Source organism: Malus domestica, chromosome 10, assembly GCF_042453785.1.
Source record: "Malus domestica chromosome 10, GDT2T_hap1".
Lineage (NCBI taxonomy): Eukaryota > Viridiplantae > Streptophyta > Magnoliopsida > Rosales > Rosaceae > Malus > Malus domestica.
This window is the reverse complement of record NC_091670.1, coordinates 10,149,053-10,159,122: the sequence shown is the minus strand read 5'-3', so window position 1 is coordinate 10,159,122 and position 10,070 is coordinate 10,149,053.

Genomic DNA, 10,070 nt, shown 5'->3' with positions numbered 1-10,070 from the left:
CATATCCTATTGATGAATTATGTGATTCCACACATTAAATAACAAAATTGACTCTATCTTTGTTTGTTGTAAAAATGACTGCTAGAAAGTAAAAAGTCAAATGACTTAGTTGCCAAGTCAATAATGGCATCTCTTTAGAGAGAGTTTTTGAGTACTTATTTTAAGACACATGGAGTACCCCACTTAAATATTGACACATTTTGAAAATTTTCTCCTTCCTTTAAGAAAACCTTGATTTCTTTTAATCTTAGTTGATGTTCAGTTGAAAATCATTCTTTAATATTGAAATTTGAAAAGAAAAATGAATGAGGATCATCTCCGGATCCTGTTCGTGAGGATCCTGGGGATCCTCTAATCACATCCGTTTATCTTACATCGTGTGGTCAGTTTTCGTCAGATACTGTTTATATTTAATTTTAAACAAAACGATTTACAATGATTTCTGACCACACGATATACGATGAACGGATACAATTGGAGGATCCCCGGAATCCTCACAAAGAGAATTTGGAAATGATCCTCATTCAGGAAAAATAATACCTCACTCCACTATTTTTTTTTAAAATTAAGTTTCTGAATGCTTTACCAAATTGTTGTTGGTGTGCAACTAGGGCTGGGTTCGGTTTGAAACAGTTCGGTTTTTAGCCAAAACTGAAATTGAACCGAAATTTCGGTTCGGTTCAATTTTTTTTTGGTTTTTTGTTCGGTTCGATTTTTTTCAGTATGGTTTCAGTCAGGTTCGGTTTTTTCCATGAATTTTTTTAAAAAATCTGGAACAAAATCCAAGATGCAGAAACTTCTGCATCAAATGAATATGAATTGGGACGATTGGCCATGGATCTGACATTATTGGTGTCAATGCGCCTTTCTTGTTGTGGATCTGAGAGCTCTTGCAGAGAAAACCCATGCATGTGTTAGTTCTTTGATTTTTCCATGAAAATAAACCCAAAAGAACTAAAAAGCAGCTAGGAGAGATTTCTTGGGGGTTTGTGTTTAGTCCCAAACCTCTCGTCAGCCATGGCAACAACTATGTATCTGCTGCCAAATTGAAAGATTTAAAATATGCAAAATCTCAACAAAATAATTAAAAGAAAAACCCATTTTAATTCAGAAAATCACAATATAAATCATATTCATTTTGATTCGAAAATTACCTGTGAGAGATCGGAAAACCCGGATTAGAATCTTCCAATTTGGAGGGGCTTCAAATTCGAAAGGGGCTAGGGAAAATCATGGTTTGGAAGAAGGAATCCACGAGGAGGATAGGAGAAGATTGGAGGGAGAGTGATTTGGAGGAAGAGAGGAAGGAGAGGGAGAGGGAGAGGGAGAGAGAGAGAGAGAGACTGAGGAAGCAAAGGCAAAGAGGAAGCAGCGGAGGGGAGAGAGAGGGTGTTTGAGAAAAGGTGAAAGCTGAAATGGGTTATGGGAGTGAGATGGTTAGGGTTTTGTGAAGTTAAGAAATTTTATGAAACATTAAATTATTAGAAACTATAAATAACTAGCTGGTACAATTATAACAACAAAAAGCTTGCAGGTAAGCTAGGTTGAAGCAACTATTCCAAACTTGGAGGTCAGGGGTTCAAACCCTGATGTCAATATGTTTTTGAGTATTTATATATGATTTTTTTTCGGTTCGGTTTGATTTTTGGACCTTAAAACCGAAACCGAACCAGCCAAATTCGGTTCGGTTCGGTTCGGTTTGATAGTTTCGGTTTGGTTTTTTTTCGACTTTGGTTCGGTTTGGTTTTTGTTTTTTTTTTTCGATTTTTGGTTTTTTTAACCCACCCTTATGTGCAATTACGTTTAAGAGGTCATGTTTATTTACAGTCCTACAAGGTCCAACTTATTACGCTGCCCAGTATATAAATGGGTTTCGCATCAACCATGAAAAATAAATAGTAGTTTGGTCCCAAAGTAAACAAGGGAATAATAAGACTTTTGTAAGCCTAGTCTGGCCCTATGAGAAAGTCACGAAGTGGACTGGGTTTGAAGCCCCTGCCTTGCTTGGTATTGAATCAGAAGGGGAGGGGGGCTCCCTTCTCTCTAATGTGTCAAAACATGTTAAAAAAAGAAGACTATCCGTGCAATTATAGTTGAAGTTCTTCGGGTCTAGTTAATAGGATCTGCTCAGATAGAACTTGTCCTTACAAAACCAGCTTGCAAAATATCTTTGTTTTTTTCAAGATAGGATCCGTGCAATTTCAAGATATCTTTGTTTTTTTCAAGGTGGAATATTGGGATCCAACCACACACAATACCACACGAAAATAAAGTATTGCAATGATACAAAATATAGCTAACCTAATATACGTATATAAAAATCATACTACCAAGTACATTAGTAATTCTAATATATGAGGTAAGTTCTTATTCCCCACTAATGAGACATTATTTTATCATACAAACGTCAATCGAAATGTTTTATTTTGTTTATCGTCACTTAAAGAATTTTTTTTTTTGCTAGGAAAAAAATCTTTATTATGATCGAGAAATGACATCCAGACCTGCCTAGCTCCTCGTAGGCAAATCAATCCCTAGGCGTTTGAAAATTAAGGGCACCTAGACCTGATTAGGCGTCTGCCCAGACCCACCTAGATTACCACTTTCATTTAGACAAAAAATAGATAACTTTTATTTTACATTTTATTTTTTCAATAAATTGTAACAGACTTGTTGAATACTTGGATGAACACTCATTATATCCCCATTTTTGAATATCTACCTTATAATCTATATGTCACTCAATTTTGCATTTTATGTGTTCCAATACAATTTATGTTAAGTGCACATTTATTTATATGTTTGTATCATAAATTTAATTAAAATTAAAAAAAAAAAAACCGTCTCGGCCCGCCTAGATACCTAGGCGCTATGCCTCTAGCTGTCGCCCAACTAGCACCTATCATATTTTAGAATCTTGACTAAGATAAAGAGAATTCCCGGGAACACCCGGAACCCATATGATCAAATCAAACGCTTGGCGTGCCTCATTAGAAAGCACCCCTATCCCAAATACAAATGTTGTCAACATTGTGAGCAATGGATGTAATACCATACGTGAGGAAATTGGCTTCATTATAAACATTCGATTGGAGACTGTTTTGTCATCTAAAGATCCTTTCTAGAGAAAATCCATTTGATTGTAAACCGTTTAGTCATCCATATCAACAAAAAAATTGATAGTTCGTTACAAGGATACTACTTGTTACCATAGTTGTCATTTTATTGCCACATATAGATGACTAAACAGTTTCTAAACTGAGTGACTTTTTCTTCATATGATCTTTGGATTAATTAATATGTTTGTGCGGTGAAATAATGGTAATTAAGGGAAAATACTCCTTGCTATCCTTCTTGGTCATCTTTGCCAGAGCCCTGGTGTCCTTGCGGCAAACATCATGTATGGACCGACGAAGAAGACGAAATTACGACGATAACAAATGGTGGTGGTCGAAGTTTAGAGGAGAAGATGGTGGTGGACAGAGTTGGAAAAGAAAGACCTGCTCAATTTGGGAATTTGAGAGAATGGAAAGTCTCGACTTGGGAATTGGAGAGCGGAGAGACAGAGAAAGTAGATATGTGAGGACATCACTGCCTCCCTCGACGGCTCCACAAATAAAGAGATCGACGCCCTCGCTGATTGGGAGAAGAAGTTTGAAGCTTACCAAGTTGATGACATCACCGAGACCATCACCGATTCACCGTCGTCACCCACTACCGTTGTCGTGACCAGCTCCACGCCACAATTCTCTCAATCTCTCCCACTCCTAAATCACCTGCTCGACGACATCAAAGAACCCAGGTCCTAGACCATGACCGATTCACCATCGTCGCCCATCACCACCGTCGCGATCACCACCACCCACCACCGTCATCTAGGATACTGCCATCATCCTGCTAAAATTTATGTAATTTGTTAATTATGGTTTGTTTTTATGTGAATTTCTAATATAGGGATTTAGAGTTTTAAATTAGGATTGCCGTGAGTTTCCCATAGATTCTGTTATGGGTTCTAGAATACAGGAATTGAAGATTAATATTTGCGAGTTTTGGGTTTTTTTTTTTGGCTGTTTCTGTGTTGATTGTTGTTTCTTTTCAATTTCGATGTTTTGATCATTGTTTGGTTGGTTTTGTTAGTGTGCATGATCAAAGGTGTTTGATTGTTGTTGTGCATCTGGGTTTGCTTTGATTTGTTGTTTGTTGCTGTGCGATTGAATGGGCTGGGTTAAGTTCGGTTCCATTAATCAGATTTGTTATACCCAGCCCGGTCCAGCTTGTTTTCTCTTAAAATAGGTTTGATCAAGTCCCTAAAAATTTGGGCTCGGCCTAACCCATGCCTAGCCCTAGTGTAAATCGTAATTACCAAGTTGGAAATAATATCAATGTTGTTAGAAGTGGGCTCTTAGCCTATCTCTCTGATAATTCTACATAGTATCAGACTAGAGTTAAATTCTTGGTTGAACTTTGCTACGAGCACTTCCCTGTGGGTATACGAAGTTAATTTTCTTCCTGAACCTACAAGCCATGAAATGAGGGTGAAGATTTTGTCTATGATTGTTAGAAGAAGATAAATTTTTGCTGCCGTGAAGAAGAATGGCTTCTGCTACCATGAAGAGGGAAAAAACAAAAGAAAGAAAAAGTTGTAGTCGGGTTGCATTGGAGAAAAAGAAGAAAAAAAATGTTTTGTTTTATTTTTAATTTTAATTTATTTGATTATGAGTTTGAGGAAGAAAAAAACAAGGAGGAAAAAAAAATTGAAAAAAAAAAATTTGGTGGTTGGGGCTTACGTAAAGAGGCGTTAGTTTCAGTTGGGCTTTTGAAAAGACTAGCGTTTGTTCCAACTGGACTTTCCAAAAAAAGGCGTTAATTCCAAGGATTATGATTTGTTCATTAGGCTTTCGAAATGAGAAGTTTGTTCTAGTTTGGCTTTCGAAAAAGATTGGCGCTAGTTCCAATTGGGCATTCGTAAAGAGGCGTTTGTCCTGATGTATTGTGATTTGCCAAGCTTTTGAAAAGGCTGGCGTTAGTTACAACACATCAATGAAGATTTCCTTCTTGGCAAACTCATTATTTCACATCATGAGTTTGAGGGGGGTGTTGGAAAATAAAATGGAAAGTATTTTAGGGATATGATTTAATTAGTGATTTTATATGATTTAATTAGGATTTTGATATTATTTGATTTGATCTAGGTTTCCTTGTGTTGTAAACAAAGGATTGTTTTGATTTATTTCCTAGTATTGCTCATTTGTAATCTTATAAACACCTCCTTATGGAGAAGAATAAAGTATTGAAGTAGTATTTTGAGAATTGTGAGATTTTTGAGAATTCTAATTTATCTTAAACCCTTTATTTTCAACTTGGTATCAGAGTTAGGGAGCGGGCCCATACTGCCACGTGATGGGTGGATCCCCTTGGCCCCGCGCGTAGGATAAGTCTCCTTGGCTCCACATGGTTGTCGATGTGTGGATCTCCCATGTGTGATCCGCTAATTGGGTCCCCCATGAGGGACGTGTTGAAATATCTCATGTCGACCATATATCTCTGAGAAAAAAATAGTTTAAATATTCTAACCTCACTCCAACTAATACCAAGGTTGATAGATGGTGTTGTTGGAAGTGGATCATTGGCCCGTCTCTCTGATAATTCTACAATTATAGCGTAGTATGGTATCACTGCGTTATCCGTGATACTTCTATCCAAAATTTGTCACATGATTTATTTTTTATAGAGTCAGATTTTAAAGCTTATTTTATTGTTCAAAATAAGAATAAATAAACTAGAAAAGAGAGCAAATGCACTATCGACCATCTCCTTCCGATTTCATGTTCTTATGTTGTTATGTTGGTCCAATATCCTAGTAGATAAAATGTTGGCTTTCTATCTATATATTCCGGGTTTGAGACTCATCTTTCTTTAAATTATTATAATAGTTTCAAACCCTTTCCCTTCCCTCCCCTTCCCCTTATAATAATAACTATCTCCTTCCCAGACGATTCCCTTCGTGATGGTTGCCGACCTTCTCTCTTTTCTTTCCTCTCCTTACGATGAGTATGAAAACGTTGATGATAACCCTTTCGCCTATGGGTTGTTTAAATTTATGGCCAGTTTTCTATACCTTAAGGTAACAAATTTTAGTATATTCAAATTAAATTCAGGTTCAGTTGAGAGAAAGAAACCCTAACAAAATTCTGACAGCTCACTTCAAGGAGAATCTGTGCCCAACACTAGAATTCGATTTCCATATCTACTCGAACATAGCTCCCGGAGAGAAGAATGTATATCAAGAAATTCCCAAAGTGTACAGAAAGAACAATATATAATGTCCCCAGCCGTTACAGTGTTGGTTTCTTTTATTACAGCAATAAGTGCAATAAGGCTGGTAGAGTTTCTTCCAAAGTTTTCATTTGAAGTTCTTAAGGCTTCCAACCATTGGAAAAAATTAGCAAGACCTTCTGAAAACTGCACATCAGATCATGTCCAATTTAAAGGGAGAGGGAGAGGGCCGATCCAGTTGTAAAGCTCAACTCGTTTACTTTTAATTTATAGAGAAAAAAACAATGAATAGTGGCATAGAAAACGAACGTAGAGTTGAAAAGAATCAGTATTATCCAATGTTCATGGCGATAAGAAGACAGAGATCAGATGAAGCATAATGGCTTTTGCTTTTACTAAAAGGGCGCATGATATGTATTTGCATGGATGCATGCATTAAGCGTTGGGATGAGTCAAAGCATAAAATCATGGTCAAAGACAAAATATATGCCAGCTGCTACGGCATCTATAAGACAGCAGTACAGACAAGTTCCATGTCGGGTTTTGCTTCCCCATCATGTCCAACCCAACTACCACTATAGTTAATGATCCACCAGTGGAATAGATTTCTAATTAATTTTCTAGTTCTTACCCTAAATTAGTGATTTTGATATTAATAGTATGCATGTCAGCGAATCAACTGTTGGTATATGGTCCAGCCCATGATGAATGTTCTAGATTATTCTAGTAAGCAAGTGAGGTGGCCAGAGTATGCTAGACAATTCTAGCATGTTATCAAGTTGATGGAAGAAGCTAGAGAGTACTAGCTTCATTGGTTGCAAATGGAAAGATCCATGCACATGCTAGACAATTCTAGCAAAGTTTAAGTTGGTGGAAGAGTCTAGAAGAATGGTGAGGATTCCACCAACATACAAGATTAGTGTAGATAATTCTAGCTTAGGAAGGTAGTGGAATTATCTAGATATCTCTAGCATGATGTTTCCATGCTTCTTCAAGGTTCCATCCATGCCTATAAAAGGAGAAGGCATCCACACCATTTGTATCAACCAACCAATCAAGAGAGTAGTGAGTAGCAAAGGATCAAGTCCAAAGCTAGAGTTCCACTCCAAGAGTGAGAGTGAGAGTGTTCCACTACACATTGTGTGAGTGAAGTTTAGTTCCGCTCCAAGAGTGAGAGTGAGAGTGTTCTACTACACATTGTGTGAGTGAAGTTTAGAAGGATAGAAAGTGTGTGTTATACTTTCTTGTATCCATCAAACCTTGTCTTTGGCTTGGTAAGACCACTCTTGTTGTATTCATTTTTTTCATATAGTGAAGATTGATCCTGGTTTGGTGGACGTAGACATAAATTGCCAAACCACATAAATTCTTGGTGTCCATTTTCTACTTTAGCTTGAGCATTCTTTATCTTGTAGTACCGACATTCCTAACATCAACGAGACCTGGATTTTGTGGAATTTCTCTCCATTCGAAGATATGAAAAAAAATAAAATTGTTCTCGTCAGGTTGCCATAACTCACTAGAAACCATATTTCATACTAACTAATACTATTTTTAGATACGTTTTCTTTTGGTTCTTTGAGTCTTGGAGAGACGGGAAAAAAGAAAAAAAAACGTAAAAATCTCAAACTGGCCGAAGGGCAAATTCTCAATTAAACAAAAACAAGAAAGTGAATGAACATACAAAATTAACAATTATATATTAAAGTGCACATCAGTTTTCAGCATCTTATTAGAATCATTAGATCGAAAAAATATGGTGTATGAAAGGTAAAATGACAGAAACAAGCATTCCAATACCAATAGGAGTACATGTAATGATGATTTTCGGTCGGATCGGAAACAATTATTCCAATGCCAATCCAAAATGTTCTGAAATCAATTTTTTGTTCCAAATTATTAGAATTTATTGAATTTTCCGGAACATAATTGAGATTTCTGGCATTTTGCAAGATTTTGAATTTTAAAATTTTTATCCGTCTACCATTCAATATTTCTTTTTTCTGAATTTTTGCAAGGCATTTGTGTATGATTCTAATTAGTAGTATATAAGTATGTTTACAGACAGTTACATGTGTGCATGACATAAAATCATAGACAAGATAAAAATAGTACCCTTCATTTTTAACTTAATAATAGTATGAATTAACATACAAAATAAGAAATAAAGCATATCTAAAACTAGACTTGACAAACGGGTTGTGTTTGTCATGTTCATGTTTGTTTCGTATGATACCAGTTATCTTATTTGATCATGTCGTGCCAAACCCATCATTTTAACGGATTCTTAACAGGAGAGCGATAACAACCCGAATCGTTAACGGGTTATATCGTTTCGTGTCGGGTAAATGGGTCATGTAAGAAATTATCATCCTTAATGTCTAGCAAACAAGCATTTACATGTCATATTGGTTAACTTAACGGATGCTTAACTTGTGACCTGATAATGACCTGACTCGTTAAAGGGTTGACTTGAAACTTATTATTTTCGTATTGTTTCATGCTGGGTTACCAGTCGTGCAAATTTTTTTTTTCAGTTTTAGACTAAAACTAACAATAAACATGGTTAAATAATAGTATACAGTAATTTTTTTATTGTACTAAGTTTAGGAAAGTTCGAATCGGAAAATTAGATCAGATATGTACATTCTAATTGCCATCCAAATTTGTTGGAATTTTTCTCAATCGAAAATGTTCGGACTCGAAACGGAATTTTTGCGATTCGGGTCGGAATTTCCTATCCAACTTGCACTCCTAAGTACACCCCACATATGTAAGTGAAATTCACCTGTGTTAAAGAAGTGATCAGAAAAGTGTCATCCAAATAGCAACACTCAGTCTATCTAATGCATTTTGTTGGTCTATCTTGTATCAAGTTCGCGACGAAACAGGCTAGGGCTTTGGTTAGTCAAGAGTACTCAGATTTTCAATGTTTATCTTAGCTTAAATCGTGAGTAGCCATTTGTCAGATCCAGCTCGGAATAAGTTGTTACAGCTTGGGTCATGAATTGCCAGGCATGAATTAAAAGGCTACTTTAAGATCAAGTTTTGGGTTACTGAAGTGAAAAAAGATCATCAAGTACACATTCTCTTGTCCTTTCTGAAAATGCATTGATATTGAAGCGAAGAGAATATGCAGGCAAGATTTGCAGGAAAACATATCTAAGTCTGCCCATCCACTCTTGTACTTGAAAGAATTAATTCATCAATGGACTATTATCGGAGGACATGGAAAGAGAACAGCATATTGAAACATGTCAAGCAATAACGGTATATCGACCCCTAGCTATGAGAATAGGAATAAGTACGGCCTGATGGATGTCAATATGTAAGACTGCCAGAGAAACTTTTAATCAAGAATATATACATGCTCATATATATATCATCAGAATTCCAAAATTAAGATTCCATCTAGCTTAAGAATAGATCGAGTAACCATAGATATCATATCATCTCTCTCTCTCTCTCTCTCTAGATCCAAGAGTAAAAGGAAATGATATCACAGACATATCTTAGCCACTAGCCTACACTGGGTGGGTGTTAATGTAGAAAGAGGAAGAACGAAGGAGAAGATCAGAGTTCAAGAAATAGAGAGAGAGAGAAGGAGAAAGATTTTAGAGAGAGAAGTTGTAATATTGATCTTTCTTAATCACAAAGTAATTACAACGATGTACTTATATGAAAGACTAACTGTCTAACTAACTATCTAACTAAGATTCACAACCTTTGGACAGATGGCATAATCGTAGCCACTGTCTATATCCTTACATGCCCCCTCAAACTCATGAGGGGAT